We start from the raw sequence: 19,014 nt of genomic DNA on the forward strand, positions 1-19,014 counted from the left end.
ACCACGATTTGATTATGAGGGATGCCGTATGGTGGGGGGGACTCCGGCTCTCGCCAGCTTTGCCAGCTTTTGCCAGCTCTCGTTACTTTACTGATTGACTGGCAGTGTAGCAGCCCTAACGTTCGGTTCGCAGCTACAACGCTTGTCAAAGAAACGTGGAATATACTCGGAACGGCGTAAGGGAAAGGTGCCGAGCTCACAAATCGGCTGGCGGGCGTCCAAGCGTTGATTGCACGTTCGCGGGAATTCCTACTGTAGTGGCAATGTGTTTACGTCGGTGGATGGAAAGAGAGAGCCGCCTGGCGGCCGCTTTCGCGTGTTTCGCAGTGCACGCCGCCGCGCGAGAGAGACGAACTGAACGAGAGCCAACAGCCATGACAGCGTGCCGCCACCCACGGTCGTGTTTGCCTCCGCGCCGACCCGCCCGCGGCTTTGCCGAGCGGCTTGCCTTTTGAGGCCACTCGTACGCGTGTGCGTGCGTTGTGCGTGATGGCGGGCGGGCGTGCGCTGACGATACCCGGAAGTTTATGACCCGCGCGACCGACGGAGAGTGGCTTTCTCTCCTTTCTGTCTTTTTTTTGGTCAGGGTTTGTCGTGGCTCGCGTGCTTCACGGTGAAGCGCGCTCATCGTAAACAGTGCTTCAGCCATCGCCGCAACGCCAGGCAGCGACGCTTTCGGTCTGCCGTAGTAGTACGTTTGCATACGTGCGGTGCCGTGTCGATAGATAGATAGATAGATAGATAGATAGATAGATAGATAGATAGATAGATAGATAGATAGATAGATAGATAGATAGATAGATGACAGTGAGGGATGGGAAAGAACGGGGAAGCTATCCTGGCTACCCTGTAGTTAAGATGTTCGAGATATAAATTCTACACTAACAAGTGTAAGCGTTTAACCAACTACGCCTGCAGTCATTACATTCAGTACCTGCTGGAGTAAGGGCGTAAACAAATCGACTAACGCCAGACATGGGCTATTCGAGGTCGCTGAGAGAGGCGCCTTGGTCCTGCAGGTGACGCATTCCTGCTGATGATGATTACTGCACAGGTCGACTGTGTGTGCACTTGCTGAAACGGTTATGTTTCCATTCGGCGTTCTTATATCAATTCGCAGCGCAGGATCCCTCCTAAAACAGGTGTAAGGCAGGCCACAGCCCATTTGATGATATAGTATAGTCAGCCGGTTACATAAAGTCAACAAACGTACTATTACTGTCCCACGGAATGAAACCCGGTACTAGGCATTCGCATGGCTCCCATTAGGCCCCCACGACTAGATTTAGGCTCTCAGCCTCTCAGCGTTTGCAGCGCCGCGTATCGGCGACTGTGGAAACCAGATCACAGCACATTTGAGATGCCCAGCGACGTGCTGCAGCATCTCAATGAACTCACTGGCCACCGCTGTCGATTTCCTGACGTGGTCTGTTTAGTGTGTAGCCTGGTGGCACCCGCACGTTATCAAGCTAACGTTTGTCTTAGTCAACGCCCTGGCGTAGACAAACTTCCTCTTCGTCTGACACCGCGCTTTAGGCGTTTTTCTCCTCTGATGACAACTTTTTATACCTGCTACTCACTCACGCAGTCAGTCAGCCATTCACACGTCGCGTCTATAGTTCTACTTTGACCGAAACGGTGGTGGCGACACCCACGAGCGCGCCGTGATCGACTGAAGTACCGTTTTGGAAACATAACGGCCACGCGACAGCCCCGCTGCGAGTGAACGGAACGCGACCACGAACGACGGGGCCACGCCGCCAACGCAGTCCGCGCAGCGCTGCAAGAAAGTTGTTGCCGCCGAGTGGCGCCTACGCGAGTTGGCCGACCGCCCAGAGACGTCGACGCGCACGCCATGGTCTCGCGAACGCGCCGCAGCTGCTTGTTTTTCCCCGGGACCAGACCTTGCGAGGACGCCCGCAAGCCGAGCGGCAGGTGCTCAGAAATGGCCCACTCGTAGAACGAGCTCTTCCGTCTACGCGCGTAGAAAGCAGAGGCCCGAGAACGCGGAACACCTAAAGCCCCCTCGTTTAGGAACTGCTCAGCGCCACTTTATTTATAGCGGATAGCAAATGGTTTCTCTACCTACACTCAATTATCTGGTTAACATCCCTTTCCTTCCTTTTCCTTTGTCACTCTCTCTCTCTCTCTCTCTCTCTCTCTCTATGCTCACTCTCTCCAACTCCGTGCTGTGCCGTGAACGTTATGGGTCCACCCAACCGAGCCAACCCGAAAAGAGAGACCAGGAAAACGGGCTCCGCCATTGTCAGCCTCTGGTCGCCCGAGTTTAAACTCTTGGCAGAATCGTCTGTTAGCCATTCCTGGACGAGCGTTGCACGCGTACAGGCGACGTGCCCGAGAAACACATGTTTTAACGCGAATTTGGCGTTCTTGGCATTGTCAGACCAGTCTCTCTTCCGGCTGTCTATAGCTATCCGCCTATCTCACCGAAACATGCGCGCCGATCCCGATGATAGTGAAGTCTAAAAATGTGGGCCGTTCGTGTGGGTATATGTGCCGCTGCGTATGTGCCAATGTACCACTATTGGTACGCGCCGCGCTCTTCAGTGAACTTCGTGGATGCCAGCTTGGACATGTGCCGCCCGGGTGTGTGTCCCCTGCGGCCACTAGTCATGTGTCACATGATATATGTTGATTGGTGATTCATGAGGAACACTTCTGATGCAGCGGGAAACGTCACACGGAGACAAGAAGGCAAAAGTAAAAAGACAACACAAGTTGTGTTGTCTTTTTACTTGTGCCTTGTTGTGTCCGTATTGTGTCGCGCTGCATCAAAAGTGTTCGTGTGAAGGCACGGTCAGAGGGAAAAGACCGGTGCAGGATTCCCGGCTTCAGGTGCTATCACAGACAACGTATAAAAAATGCGATGTACACCTCTATCATCACATCCGACGCGAACTGTGTCTACAAGTTCCGCCCGAAGCCATATGTGGCTTTGGGCGAAGTTCACTTCCACTGTTCTTCCCGGTACTGCGCGCAGCAACAAACAGTTTCATTGCTGAACATGTTTCCACAAAATAGTTCTTTCTTTTCGTCTACGTCTTATTACGCCTTATTCTTAGCGTATTTTGCACATTTCGATGAAAAATAAACATTTTCATCGGGTATTTTATGTCTCGTGCTTAAAGGGTTATGAGCGCATCACATATATGTGTACACGTGGTCCATGATACAAGAATGCGAGTGTCTACGAACTCGTCACTTATATGCACGTTATGTCATAAACACGGTACGAATGGGACAGCAAGCTGCGGTGTAGAATTCTCGTAACTAAAGCGCGGATCTGAAAACCCCATTCATAAGACGTTCGGGTCTTTCAATAGAGCGGCCGTGCTAAAGATTATTATTAACTGTTAATGTAAATATAGTTAGCTATTCATGATTTTAGAGCAACGCACTCGCCAGACGCGGACACAGGAAACGAAGACTCACACAAAAGCTCGGGCGCTTTGTGTGTGTGTGTGTCCTCGTTTTCGGTTTCCCTGCTTTTCGAGTGAACTGCTTTTTAACTCTGCAGTTTAATAATAGCGTCTGTAACCGGGCGGCGCTGCGCACCGGACAACACTGAGGTCATTGTTTTAGACAACGCCCATCCGGGGCGGTCACTCGGCCATCTGAACTGTAACCACTAGTGTGTCAGACTGTTGGGCGAGGGCGAATTAATCGACTTAATTCTCGAAGCCCAGGCACACTGAATATGGCAAATTAGTTATCCACAAGGCCGTAAGATGGAGGAAGTTTCACGATAGGAAAGTAGTGTCGTCTATCCTACAGTATAGCACGATCTAAGCTAGAAAGGAAACCCATTCGGGTTTCTGTCGCCGGGCCCGATCCCCAGACCAGGACGAATTCTTAATCGACTGCCAAGTTTCCTTCCAGAGAAACAGTTATGCGTGTGCTTTGTAGCTTCTTGCTGTATACTGTCGGGTGGATGACACTTTTGCCGATTATGATGATGATGACGATAATCTAACGGCATCCCATTTGAAACCGGGCGGTGACAAATAGTCACCCTGCAGCCGGCTCGATTCAATCAGGTATGCTATACATGTTTCTTATCTATCATTTTTGTATACATCTCCTTAATATTTTATTCCCTCAATGTCTACCTTGTACCTCTACCCATGACTAAAGATCAAATCAGGTCGTGTCGATCTCTTACCTGCGTTGTTTCCACCAATACTCTAAACGTCTCTTGCTTATCTCGACTGCTGACCGGTTGACGCTTCCGTCCACTTCAAACCCCAGCGCTTCTGGGAGGTGTACGTTACCCACGCTTCTCACTGGGTGAATCCCTTCGCATTCCATTAGGATGTGCTCCGTGGTCTCTGGATCTTTACTGCAACATACACACGCCTCATCTAGTTCCGTATATTTGCTCCGGTATGTCTTTGTCCTTAGGCAACCGGCTCGAGCCTCAAATAGCAAGGCATTGCCCTTTGTGTTGTCGTACAGATTTTCCTTGCTAATTTCTTTCTTGCCTCTCAGGAACCTCGCTCCATCCTGCGGGCTTCCGCGGCACTGATTTGACCTAGACCTAACGTGATGCTCCCAACTGACGCGCCACTTCCCCCAGTGACAGCGCACACTCATGCATGCTGTGAGTTATATACCACCAGCCTATGACGACGTGGGAGGACCCGCCGGTTGCTATGTGCAGTGGCAGCTGAATGAAAGACACACTGACTCACTCACGAGTCGATCGAAACGAGGAGGAGGGTTTTGCGGCGCGCTTACACCGCTCAATGGAGCGAATTCGGGCCAAGTGTGAGGGCGTGTACCTTGTAGCACTCGTTCGCCAAGCGGTTACTAAAGAAACAGTTTCAAATAATATTAAAGCGAAGCTTTACATGGCTAGGCGAAACGAAAAAATATTTAGAAGCCTTCCCTTGTCGAGGAAAAGGGGGGTAAGCGAAGCTTGTGGCAAGACGACACTGTGGCAGGCGTTCCGCTTTGTTTGCCCTAAACTCGGGGTCGGCGGCTCTTCGCTGGCGTTTCGCCAGGGCTTCGGAAGCCCTCACGCTAGAATCGGACGGACAAGCTTCGCTCACCCCCATTTTATCTACAGGGGATTGGCTGGTGATTTCGTCTCTTTGGGTCCCACGTGTGACAAGGGCAGTTCAAGGGCGCGTTACAGGTCCCCGAGCCCACAGGGGTATGCGCCATTGAGCTTGGACCCTTTCTGCGCTATCACCAGGATCGGCCCACTTTTCAGCGTGACACCACCACCACCGCCACCGCCGAAACTTGTGGGCCTATAAAGCTTCGCTTAAAAACCTCTTTGCGTCGCCTGTCCACAGAAAACTATGATCATCAGCATTGGATCGAGCGCCGTCGTCTTCTTCCGCAGCTGGCTCGGTGGCACCCCTCGTGTTGCGCTCGTGCCCGGCACGCGCTCGTGCCACTGCTCCCGCGTTCGTCGTCGTCGTCGTCTTCTTCCACTGATGGCTATACGTTGCCGCTCACCATACCAGCGCAGAATTTGACTTTTCCGTCTTCGTAATGGGGAGGCCGCGTTTACGGGGCGGGGGGTATGAGCCATGCATTGTCTTCCGTGACGGACAAATTTAATTGTGAAGCAATTTCACTTCGACTAATTGCAAGCGGCAATGGCGGGCGAATGCGGCCAACCACGCCGCCGAGCAAACTCGAGACATCGAACACAAGCGACAACGGCGGACTGCGGGCATACCGCCAGTGACGTCATTCTCTCCGTCGCAGCCGAACATGTGTGTAACCTCATGATTGAGAAACACTTTAATGAACCGTCGGGATTACCCCGTGATAAACATCAGGGCCGCACGTTTCAGCTTCGCTGGTTAACCATCTTCACGGAGTGGAATTAAGGGCCGATGAATTTTAACGCGATAGCGTCAAGGTACCCGTGTCGCAGAAAATCCAGCGTCGGCGGATGTCGGCGTCCGTGGCGGAGAAAATCATCCCCAACCACCACGTCCGCGCAGGCCCTCCGCGTAACGCAAGGTGTTAGCGAAGGAGAAAATCATCCCGAACCACCCCGACCGTGCAGGCCCTCCACGTGCTGCAAGGTTATGGGGAACAAAAATTAAGTTTCTCACTGTGAAATCCGTCAGAAAAATGGTAAAGTATCACTTAACCACAACTTACAGACATGGTGGGCGTCGGATTGTAATTTGAATGTACGAGAAAACATAATTCTGTTACAAGGAAACGTAAACACAAACCCCTTTTCCAGCATTTCTACCATACCAACAACGGCGCGCTCGGATAGTTTACTTGCGAAAATGCTACTTCGCCTACTGCGAAAATGGACTTCGCCTGCCTAATGCGTTTTGGACACGCGCGCGCGTCGGGGCAATATCAAACAATGAATAAAATAATAACAAAAGGTGCTATGACCTTCACATTTTAATGTAGGACGACTATATTGCCCCTGGAAAAACGTCTTCCCAGCAATGCAATTCTGTTTAAAAGTGAAGCCGACTTTAAGGGGATCGGTGTAAACTTGGTCTTTGTAAGCTGGCTTTCCCACGTTCGGTGTTGAAGTGAAGCCCACTGAAAGAAAATGTGATGCGAACGAGGCCCGATAACACTATCACGTTCCACTCTTAAAGACGAAGCTTAAGCGTTCTCGAATTTTTTTATAGTTTAGGTTTGCTGGTATTCCATTGTAGGCCTATTAGTGGGGGTACACAAATACTATAGGACAGTACTGTTCCTATGTTTTTGTGGGCTAATTGGCTAAAACACGAAAAGCACTACGCGAGAAGTGCATATATAAACTTTGAGTCAAGTAATAGATAGTCATTTACCTGTCTACTTTTTGCACTACACTGCGTTTTTACAATAACCAATTTTGGCTGTTCATGTCAGAAAGTAGTATTCAGTATTACGCAGCTTATATCTTCACTGTTTCTTATGAAATAAATGTCTAATTATTTTACATTTTCATGCGACCATATATAGATGTTTCTTTTTTCTCTTTGTTCAACACAGGGGCCCTCCCCTTTTGAAATATCCCGAAAAAAAGCCATGATGATTGTGAATCGATGCTGATGAGGTTTATCAGCACAATTATTGCAGTATATAAATTGCCAAGGCAATTTATGCTATATTTATGCAACAAGCCGTAGACACCAGCGCAGGACTTAGACACGCGATCCTCGCCGAACAATGCCTTTGCGAGCCAGACTGCACGCACTTGCCTGCGCGCCGTCGTTCACAGCGGGATATTCTTCGTATTGTTCTACTCGCTCTTATTCTATTCACGTTTTACAGAATTCAGGTATATGTACACCGAGGTTCGGCTTAGCGCAGCTGAAAGTAGGGCACCGGATATGTACGTCCTGTTGGCGACGATCAGACGTGTACGGCCGTGCGTGTTATGGCGCATAGTTTGTACACAGTTCGTTTACTATTTCAAACGAAATTACCCACACACAGGGCAACACTAGCATAAGGAAAAATCGGCTTATATATATATATATATATATATATATATATATATATATATGTAGCTCCACCTGCTGTACTAACCCTACAGACGGCGTGCCGGTATAGCCGGCACGATACCTAAAAAAAATTTGAAAGACGTTTAAGCTTCGCCTTTAAGAGTGGAACGCGATAGCATTCAAAGATCCCTGACTGCTTCTCACGCTTCCCGGCAACTGCAGCTTACGTAACCGTAATGTTTACCTGGAAACGCCGGCGGCGAACGCTATATGCACGAAGGCGAGCTTTCTGCATGGTATGGAAACGCGGCCTCTTGCGTGGGCCGATCTTCTGTATCGCACTTTTAATATTTCAGTCTGAGAAGATTTAACATAAAAGGCATGAGATGTCGGTGTTTTGTTTCGTGACATTTGTTTGTGGGCTGTCATTCTCAAAATTCCGAGGAATAACTTTGTGAAGAATGTAAGACAAGGTATGAGAAAATTTCATGGTAGAATAACTTTAATACCGTTTAGAATGCCTGCGGCGATTTTTGCTCACGGGACGCCAACGCCGGCTACAGCGCTGACACCGGATTTTCTGCGACACGGTGCCCTTAACGCTATCACGTTAGTATCCTCAGGGCAACAAACAGGCGCCTTTAAATCGGATAATTCCCTTAGTAAAGCGAAACTTTCCGTACGCCTTCTCTCCCAGAATTTGGCTCGCAAGCTCGGTCGGCTTCTTGCCTAGGTGGGCCGACTGATCTCGATGACTAGCCCGGGGCCCGGCTTCGCGCGAGTCGTTGACGTCAATGACTCGCGATAAATTGAGAACTGGCGACGAAGTCAATGACTTCATGCTGCGAGTTACAGCGCGCACATATCATCAGCCTATATTTATGTCCACTGCAGGACCGAAGGCCTGTCCCTGATTTCTCCAATTACCCCTGTCTTGCGCTATCTGATTCCAACTTGCGCCTGCAAATTTCCTAACTTCATCCCCCCACCTAGTTTTCTGCCGTCGTCGATTGCGCTTCCCTTCTCTTGGTATCCATTCTGTAACTCTAATAGTCCACCGCTTATCCATCCTACGCATTACATGGCCTGTCCAGCTCCATTTTTTCCTCTTATGTCAACTAGAATATCGGCTATCGCCGTTTGCTCTCTGATCCTCACCGCTCTCTTCCCGTCTCTTAACGTTAGTCCTAACATTTTTCGTTCCATCGCTCTTTGTGCGATCCTTGACTTGTTCTCGAGCTTCTTGTTAACCTCCAAATTTCTGCACCATATCTTAGCGCCGGTAGAATGCAATGATTGTACACTTTTCTTTTCAACGACAGTGGTAGGCTCCCAGTCATGGACTTGGTAATGCCTGCCGTATGCACTCCAACCCAATTTTATTCTTCTGTAAATTTCCTTCTCATGATCAGGGTCACCTGTGAGTAATTTACCTAGATAAACGTACACGTTTACAGATCTAGAGGCTGACTCACGATCCTGAATTCTTGTTCTCTTGCCAGGCTATTGAACATTACCTTTGTTGTCTGCATATGAATCGTCAACCCCACTCTTAAACTGTTTCGGTAAAGGTCCTCAGTCATTTGTTGTAATTCGTCCCCATTGTTGCTGAATAGGACAATGTCGTGTGCAAACCGAAGGTTGTTGAGATGTTCGCCGTCGATCCTCACTCCTAAGCCTTCCCAGTCTAAGAGCTTGAGTACTTCTTCTAAGCATGCAGTGAATAGCATTGGAGAGATTGTGTCTCCTTGCCTGACCCCTTTCTCGATAGGTAACTTTCTACTTTTCTTGCGGAGAACCAAGGTAGCTGCGGAATCCTTGTAGATATTTTCCAAGATATTCACGTATGCCTCCTGTACTCCTTAGTTACGCAATGCCTCTATGACTGCTGGTATCTCTACTGAATCAAATGCATTTTCATAATCTATGAAAGCCATATAGAGAGGTTGATTGTACTCCACAGATTTCTCAATTACCTGATTTATGACATGGATATGATATATCGTAGAATATCCTTCCTGAAGCCGGCCTCTTCTCTTGGTTGACTGAAGTAAAGTGTTGCACTGATTGTATTGGAAGTTATCTTCGTGAATATTTTGTAGAATACTGAAAGTCAAGCTAATGGGTCTATAATGCGTTAACGTCTCCGTTCTTATGGATTAGTATAATGTCGATATATATATATATATATATAGTCAAATCAGAAGAAGCCAACAAACAATGACACCAAGGACAACATAGGGGAAATTACTTGTACTTACTAATTGAATTAAAGAAATGATAAATAAATGGAAATGAAAGTGGATGAAAAAACCATTGGCCGCAGGTGGGATACGAACCCACGTCTTCGCATTACGCGTGCGATGCTTTCACCAACTGAGCTACCCCGGCGCCGCTTTCCCATCCGCTTTCTGGGGTATTTATGTCTGTCTACTAGAACTAACCCTGGGAGTGTTAGCCAGCGCCACCACTCAAGGCCAAGCCAGTGGATGTGGAACATCCCACTATAGTAGACAGACATAAATACCCCAGAAGGTGGGTTTGCGCATAAACGTGACTGCGTGCGGAATAACACGGCGGCGATCGTAATAGTGTTAATCTGATGGTCTCCCTGATCGTGTGTTATGTCTATTCTTTGCTGTACTTTTTGTCCAACGTATTGATGTAGTGTGAGTCAGTGCTAAAGGAAGCGGGCATTGTCGTCGCTACTATTGTCGTTGTCGATGCTGTTGTTGCCTCGCCACCGCCGCCATAGCGGCAGAGCTTTGGACGCTGTATAGGCCGTGCATCTGCGTGCATTATGTATATGTTCATATTCTTTCTCTCCTTCCTTCTATATCTGGATAGGGCCGTCAACTAAACCTCGGCTATTGGTCCGACAGGCGATTGCATTTTTTGCCAGTGCAGAATTTTATCGAAATAAATATGAAAAATAAAAGCCAAGAAAACCAAAAAAGTAAAATTGAAATAGACTGTTACAAAATGCGGCACCCCTGTTTTTCATGCTATAACATTCGGCCCGCACGAAGCCAACTTGCGTAAGACACCGTAGAAATGCTAATGGACAGAAAAAAAAAAACAGTGAGCTGCTAAATTTACAACGGGGTCCAGTGTTGAAACACGTTGACCTTGCGTCAGCCGTAAATAATTGTCTTTTGCGCTGTGCATTATGTAACACCGCGCAGAGCATATGTTACGCAAGAGAACGCCACCGCCGGCGTATCCTCTAGCCTGAGCTTTCGAGAGATAAAGAAAATAAAGAAAGTAAGTAGTCATAAAACGCTCGGAAAAGTTGCCAAGCGCTTCACCGCGTTCGAGGTGACAGCGTTGCCCGAGTGTTGCTGGCAACCATGCTGCAGCTGTGGCAGCAGCCAAAAAGCGAGCTCGCTTCCGTGCCGGCATTCTTGTTGCATCAGACAGACGCGTGCCCGGCGTCCACGGAAAGTGATCTCAGAAGAAACAGTGGCAGGGTTAACAAAAACAACAACGGATTCAACGTTAAGAGACGACGGCACTAGGAAGAGACACAAACAAACCGCCTCCCCTTTCGTTCTCCGTTCCGCGTTCTTGGGCTAACCTTACCGTTGCCATCTTTTTGTGCATGCCTTCCGCTTAATCTCACTCGGCTTGCCAAATTTGCATTGCTTTGTGCTTTAGCCTTGAAAATGCAACGAAGAAACGAGAGCTGCAGTGTAGGAGCAAGGAACTCGGAGTGAAGCCCGCGGCAAACAGTTCCGCAGTCCAAGACTGCAGCGTGGTGCAGTTTCAAATAATTTACACCCCTAAAAGCGAAAAAAAAAAATGTGTAAATCGTTCTGTAACCCACACGCGTACACCTAAAGAGAGTGTAAGGGTGTGAGTGATAGACACATTTAGACCTTTTTCACTTTTATGGGTGTAAGTTATTTTACAGTGTGGCAGACGAGTTCGCTGTACTATGTAGTCTGAAGTAACGGACTAGCAAGCATGAAGAAAGCGTCCGCCGTTTCTTCTTTTTGTTTTTGCGTGCTTGCAAAAGCCGAAAGATCGCGCGTTTTTTGACTTTGCAAGAACAAACAATCGAAAGTAGACGGTGTTTGCACGGACGGAACTGCATACTGGCTCAAGCGTAGATGCTCGTGCGGAAAGGATGCCCAAGGTTAGCTTATATTGAAAATCTAGAAGGCGACAGCGCCTTAGCAACCGCGGTTGAACGCGATTGGCTGTAACGCCACCAGCAACGCCCTGATGTCACGCCTTTGCATGTAGCCCACGATAGATTAGGTTAGGTTATGGTTAGGTTAGCGTAAAAGGCGTTAGGTGGCGCGGCGTGCTCTCACAGCGGTTGCAAAGGGCGTCGAGCGTCGTCGTCGGCGTTTCAGCCAATCGCCTTCAACCGCTGTTACTAAGGCGGCCTGTGCCTTCTAGATTTTCAATATATGCTGCTGGTTATACTCTGGTAAACTGATTCCATTGATGCATGGTTCAGTAAATTACACCAGCAAAGTAGCTTCAGAGCTTGTATTCACACAGCTTTTCGTTCGTAAGTGCTCTGTTGCTACTGGCTGGCCTCCTTCGCTAATGATATGTCCAGCGTCAGCATTGGCTGGCATTTGCTCTTACGAAGAGCCCTATCGCGTAAGTCCTCCTTTGTGAATACGGGCTCAGATTTATAAAGAAGACCCGCGTGAGTCGATCTATTATGCGCCTCAACAGGCCTTTTTCGTATAGTTTCGATTACAAATCATTGTCCATGCTCTACCTATGTCAATTAACCCGGCGACCTGGTGCACTGTCCGTTTAATGTATGTGCCGCCATTATTATTTACTCTCACAGATTTCTTTCATCGCTTGTTGTAAGTTTGTACCAAATGAACATTGTGTGTGTGTGTGTGTGTGTGTTCGCTTTATTTGTGTTTTTCTTTCCCTTTGCAACTGCTTTTAAGCGTGTTTGTATTGCAACCTCTTGTGTAATTCATAGATAGCTTTATTGTGGTAATATATGAAACTGTAATGAATAGACATAAACCAGGTGTCTTAAGTTATAGTAAACAGATTAAAAAAAATATACTTGCGGCAGAAAGCCTGATCATATTGTCATTGAGCCGGTTTAAGTTCGACCCCGTAGCTTTCCTTATGCACGCCTTACACACACAAAAAAAGGCGCTAGAAGCTGTTTGTAGATGTTTGCGTGTCCGTTGCTTCTGTATAATTTTCCCCCCTGATACATGTATACTACGATCAAAACACCAAATCGTCCGACAACGAATTCTGTTATTGCATGAATCCACCCCTTTCATTTCAAACAAAGATATTGGATTCGAGAAACCCGCCGATTTCTCCGAATGTTAGGTTTCGGACCTGAACAGAGTATCCCGGAACATACATGCCTTGGAAGCAAGCAGCGCTAAAAACGGGACAGAGCATGTTTGAACTTGCTTTCAAAGCGTGTATACCAGCCATACAGCTCGCCTAGTCGCGTTATTGCAACATATACGTGCTTGCCTGGAGAATGGCCAAGCACGCGATGGTTACCACGGCGAGTGGTCGAGCGATCGATGGTTTGCTTAGCAACCTGAGATGACATAACGCACTATAGATATGTTTGCTTGATCGATGCGAAGTTTGCCTCTGTTGGCGCGATCGGTCAGGTTTAGCGAAGTACCGACGGCTGTGCTGGTTTGTGACTGATCCTCTAGAAACTCGCTATATGTTGCCGCATGGACGTTATGTATGACGTTGTAACTGGCAGTCTAGAGCATTGCTATTCTTTTACTCTATCGAGAACACACACATAGGCACGCATGCACGCACCTTTTTAAATGCGAAGCATTTCTTGGCGCACATTTGCCACTTTAATAATATCTATCTATCTGTCTATCTAATTTAGCCGCCTACGTCTTGGTGCGCTCATGGTCGTTTCGTTAACTTGGTATGTACCAAAGTTGGCATAGAAGAAAGGGAACCGAGGGGCCCGATTTTTATTAATCATATCATATATAGCCAACAAACAATGACACCAAGGACAACATAGGGGAAATTACTTGCACTTACTAATTGAATTAAAGAAATTATAAATTAATAAATTAATGCAAATGAAAATTGAAAAAAAAAACAACTGGCCGCAGGTGGGGAACGATCCCACGTCTTCGCATTACGCGTGCGATGCTCTTACCATTGAGCTACCACGGTGCCGTTGGCATAGTATGACAAGAGTGTATGACGAACGTAAATGATAGGTCATGCCATGAATGTCATGACATGCGTGTCATGTAGGTCTTGAAACAGCCGCCTACGTCTTGGTGCTCTCATGGTCGTTTCGTTTACGTAATTGGTAGGCTCCCCACACTGCTTCGCGTAACATCGATTACCACGGGGCGTGGTAATCGATGTTACGCGAATCGATCTTCACTACTACGACTACCACTGTATGTACAACTGCTCCTAACTACTACCGCTACTACTACGAGAGTCCTGCTACTACTAACTACTACCGCTACTACTACTACTAACTACTACTGCTGCTGCTGCTTGCTCGAGCGACGACGAGAGCAATCCAGAATGAAACTGTTGCTCAATGTGTGCCCAAGCTGTACCGGCCCCTCATTTCAACTCGGCAGCGTTTCAAGAACGCCGAGTCCGGCAGTTTATACATAGAAGCACTCACAGCTGCTACGCCGGTGTGTGTGTGTGTGTTTGCCACCCCTTGCGGATGCGCCGCCGTAGAGACAGCCACACTCTGTTTTCATACATCGTGTGCAACGTTGTGGAGGCTATATAGAGAGGCTTTCTTCAGTAGCTGCGCTCGCACCAACAAATAGCTCGGTGTTCTTGTCAGTAGTTAGGTGAAAGTCGTCCTTTATTGCATGCTTACAAAATTCACCGCCCGTGCAACCCGTACAGATGGTAAATCAGTGAAGCTGAAATGTGTGGCCCCGGTATGAGCCACACGTGATTTTTCTTTCTTTCTTTCTTGTCGCTGGCTCATACCCGAGGGTATGCGCCACACGTGATTTTATTATCTTCTTCTTTCTGGGGTTTTACGCGCCAAAACCGGTTCTGATTATGAGGCACGCCGTAGCGGAGGGCTCCGGATTAATTTTGACCACCTGGGGTTCTTTAACGTGCACTACAACGCAAGCACACGGGCGTTTCTGCATTTCGCCTCCATCGAAATGCGGCCGCCGGGGCCGGGATTCGATCCCGCGACCTCGTGCTCAGCAGCGCAACGCCTTAGCTGACGTGAGCCACCCCGGCGGGTCGTGATTTTATTATCGTTAATCGTGACGTAACTGACGAGCATGTGATGTTATTGATGCCATGACCTGTCAGTCATGTTAGTCATACATTCGTACCCTTCCATGCCCAATTTGGCATATACCGAGGGAACGAGACGCGAGTTTCTGCCGGAGGGTTCCTGTGGTCGGACCCCGAGTGTTTCGGCCTCGGCATATACAACAACTTCGCTGTAAACCTGGAACAACCTGTGTATTTGTACGGTTGCTAATACGCTGTTCTAGGTCAATTTGCTTTTTTTTTCTTTATGTTTTGCAACATGTCGCAGTATATGACTCACGTGCATGCTCGCACGAGCAAACGTCGCTAGTGCCTGCAGCGAAGCATATATAGACGCGGTTACGCGCAGCGAAGCATAGACGGAAGTTACGGAACGCGCGGAGAGATAAATTTTTGTGACCGAACTTCTTGCGTATAGCTTGGATGCGATCTCCGTCAGATGTGGTACTAACGCGGTGCAACCTTAATATACCTTCCTCAAATCCAAAGGCAGCTCAGCGATGTGATCGCTTTTGCAGCCTGTTCTTATTACCGAGTGCTATGTTAACGAGTGAAAACCATTTTTCGTTTAAAAGCACGATTAGACGCCGCAAGCAGTACCTCTACGCACACCTGTAAACAAAAGTATGCGGACCACAGGCTCTCCAAAAAAGAAAAAGAGAAAAAAAAAGAACTTATTCGTACTTCAACGCACAAGTCCGAAACTGACGAGTCCACTGGAAAGTTCGCAATGCTGCAAGTTTGTTCGTGCTGTGCTACGGCCCATCTTTTGAAAATGAAAGACATGACCTCTGCACAGCTCTAAATCAGTTGGATAGTAAACCATTCACCTTGAACAAGATCTTGGGACCGTGACCTCGCGTATCACAGCTACAAATGGTCACAAAAGCGCTGCTGCGATTTTTTGAAAGCTACCGGATTGAGTGACCGTTTGGGATCCGAACTGAGTGACCGTCTATGATATAGAGCAGAGAACTGCTACCGCGTCCGCGATATGCACTGCGGACTTTCTCTTCTTCTCATAATCTTTCTCACCCCTTTTTCCTTCCCCTAATGAAAGGTAGCCAACCAGGCTCAGTACTGGCTAACCTCCGTGCCCTTCAAGTATCATTCTCTCTCTGCCAAGTTTTGAGTGCAGTTCTCAATTTCAAGTTACCTTCCTAGCCGGAAAAGGAAACTTCTCTCGTTGCGGAATCCCTGGGGGGTCCGTGTACAGTCTTTGTCGAACGTATACGGGCTTCACTGCATATGTCGTTCGGCTGTGTGGTGCGGTTCCCGTGACGCTCCTGACACTTCAGAAAACGCGAGAGCTATTTTGAATCATGAAGGCGTTATAAGCAGTAGCGCCACCGTTAATGTGCTGGCTACGATGATGAATATCGATCGGGCTTGGCCTCAGAGATCTGGCGGCGCGTGCGCGCCGTTCCAATCTCTGAGGCCATGGCTCGGCACGCAGGGGATCACGCACCCCTCGCACGGCTAGACGGCCGCGATATTCTCCGATTCCTCAGACATCGTCAATGCGCCGTTGCATTCCCGTCGTCAAGGTTGGTATGCTGCGTCCTGAATATTCATGTAATATCGCCGTATTCCAAACGCAATTCACGGGTGATTTTCGTCGTCTGTGACGACACAACGGTCTCCATTAAATCAGCACATATACATATTTTTTTGCGAAATCTGACGGCAACATTATGATTGAACGGCTTCCATGCAGGTCCGGATACATCTGACTTAATACTTGGGAAGAATATATTAATTGCGTAATCGTTTCCGAGTAAATCTTGACCCGGATTGAACGCGATGAGCATTATAATGTGCAAGGTGTCTCACGAGAAAATACATTATTCTTCGATACTTTGGGAATGACGACTAACACTTTATGTAAGCTATACAGATGAACTTTGATTCAAGGAAGCCGATGGGATCCGATAATTATTTCGTTATATCGAGAACATAGTTAAATAAATTTAAAAATAAACACTTAGTATGCTCATACGTACGATGGCGCAATAGTTATGCAACAGCGACAAAAATATGCGATTTTTGCCTGAGTTGGCTTTGTCGGACTAAATAATTGCGCACAAAGGTTGCACTGAGAACATAAAGAGAGAGAGAGAGAGAGAGAGAGAGAGAGAGAGAAATAGAATTCTGTAATGTATCCGGGAGAGGTTTGCCTGGCGCCATGCCTATATCTTGCTACTGCAGATAATTATGACAAGAAATTAGTATGAACAGTTGCATATGTCACAGATACACAACATACCCAAAACAAACAAACCGCAACACGCAACAATCTAAAGTATCTAATTAACACCAGTGTCTTCGTGGTGAACGTTCTTTACGCGAGACGCACAAGCAACGTTAGTCCATGGCCCAGCGTACGCGTGTTGTAACTGAAGGCAGGACAGTATTTTATGCATATTTAGTGCAGACATTAGGGATGTTCTTTATGATGTGAATAGCGTGCAGACGCAGATGAAGCGGAATATGTGTCTTCCTGTACGTTTCACCCAGGACACGGTGGCGCTCCTACACATCTAATTTTAGACAGCTAAGTACTTAGTACACGCGAAACTGATCCGAATGCGGTGTCGACAAGCCCAATTAAAATACACGCGGCATGCGACACTCGCAAATTGAATCGTAAATGCGAATTGCGACCACGTCATGCTGGCTGAGCATTGGTGCAGACAGCACTCTGCGCGCGCCGCGTGGAACAAGAGACAAGAGCTGGTTCTTAAAAACAAACTCGCGCCTTAACCCGGCTGCAACTGAGACTGCGATGCTGGCAATGAGTTTGCGGCAGCAATACGTCGGTTACGTTTCGAGGCATCTTGGACGCAACTAGGTTCGTGTGACCATGTTACCTGGCGAAAATTTTCCACGAAACTTTTGTTAAGTCGATTTGGGTGAGACATTTAGTTGACTTCGTGCTTCGAGATTTTCAACGCATTACGCTCTTCGAATATGCGGGGGTAATCGAAAACAGCTCGATAAATAAAAAAAATTCCGTAATATTCAATTTCGCTATATCGAGGTTTGAGTGTATGAAAAAAAGTAATGCGCCGGTGTAACTAAGCCGAAAACTTATGTTCCAGGGGCGCTATAACGTAAAGTTATTCCAAACTTTTCTATTTCAATTCTGCAATCAGCCCACCACGATTGGTCAAAACAAATTTCGGACCACTCACAATTTCGCCTGTCTGTCACGCGACGTCACGAAAACCGCGATAGCTCTCCATCTGATATAACGTGTACACACTGATTATGCATGATTAAACTGCACAAAAGGAAAATAATTATTTGTGATTCGATGCCTTTTCACCATTAGCCCTCTGCTATTGGTCCAATGTTTTCGGGCTGCGCCCACTTCGCCTGTCTCTCACTCAACCTCACAAAACCACGAAAACTCACCGCATCAATGTGACGTGTACACGAAAAAAACGCATTAATATGCCGAACAAAACTGACATTTTTTTCTGAATAAGACACCTAGGCAGGGTGAAGACCACCCTATTAACCTTGCCGGGCAAAAATAAAGTTTTTACCTACCTACCTATACCAGAGACTGCCCCTTCCGAAAGGAATAGAAGATGGCTGCCTGCCGATCGCTCAGGCCCTCGCTACTCGCACCTGCCGGTGAGCATGCCTTTATTTGCGCATGATAAACCTTTTCGCGTGGCAATAAAACGTTATCAAGCCCTTTCGGCACGTATACGACATCGCTCTGCCAACTCTTCCTTGCTGAGGATCTGTTTTAGCGGCATTCTTATCGTTCCGTTGCCCGCCGCCGCGATTTTCGACTGCAGCCACCGCAAGCTAAGTAAGGCGAAGCGGACCAATCGGAGAAGCCGGCACCACCGTCTTCATGCGGTTATCTATTTTCACTGTGCTGGCTCGGTCCATCGAAACCCTCTCCACTAGAGCGTTCTCCTCGCCTCTTGTCAGCCAATTAGATAACAAACACCTCTCAGTGCAGGCAATGTAATTGTTCGTTTTGAAAGCGAACAAAGGTGACCTCCCATAAACGAGGAGAGTGTTTGATCGGGTCGTTCAGACAACGCTGCGGGTCACCGTCCGATGCTTGCGTCGGTGGTTACGTAAATTTGACGTCAGGAGATTGGAATAAAAACAGTTTGGGAATAGCTTTGCGTTACGGCGCCCCAGCTGTATTGCGCACCGCGACAAAGTAACAGAGGTTTCTGAAGAAAACCTTGGCATTTGTAGAAAAGAAAATTCTGGCTCTACCGTAATCGAGAGTAGATGTAAGCATGAAATGACTACC

This window comes from Dermacentor silvarum, chromosome 10 (genome assembly GCF_013339745.2).
Source record: "Dermacentor silvarum isolate Dsil-2018 chromosome 10, BIME_Dsil_1.4, whole genome shotgun sequence".
NCBI lineage: Eukaryota > Metazoa > Arthropoda > Arachnida > Ixodida > Ixodidae > Dermacentor > Dermacentor silvarum.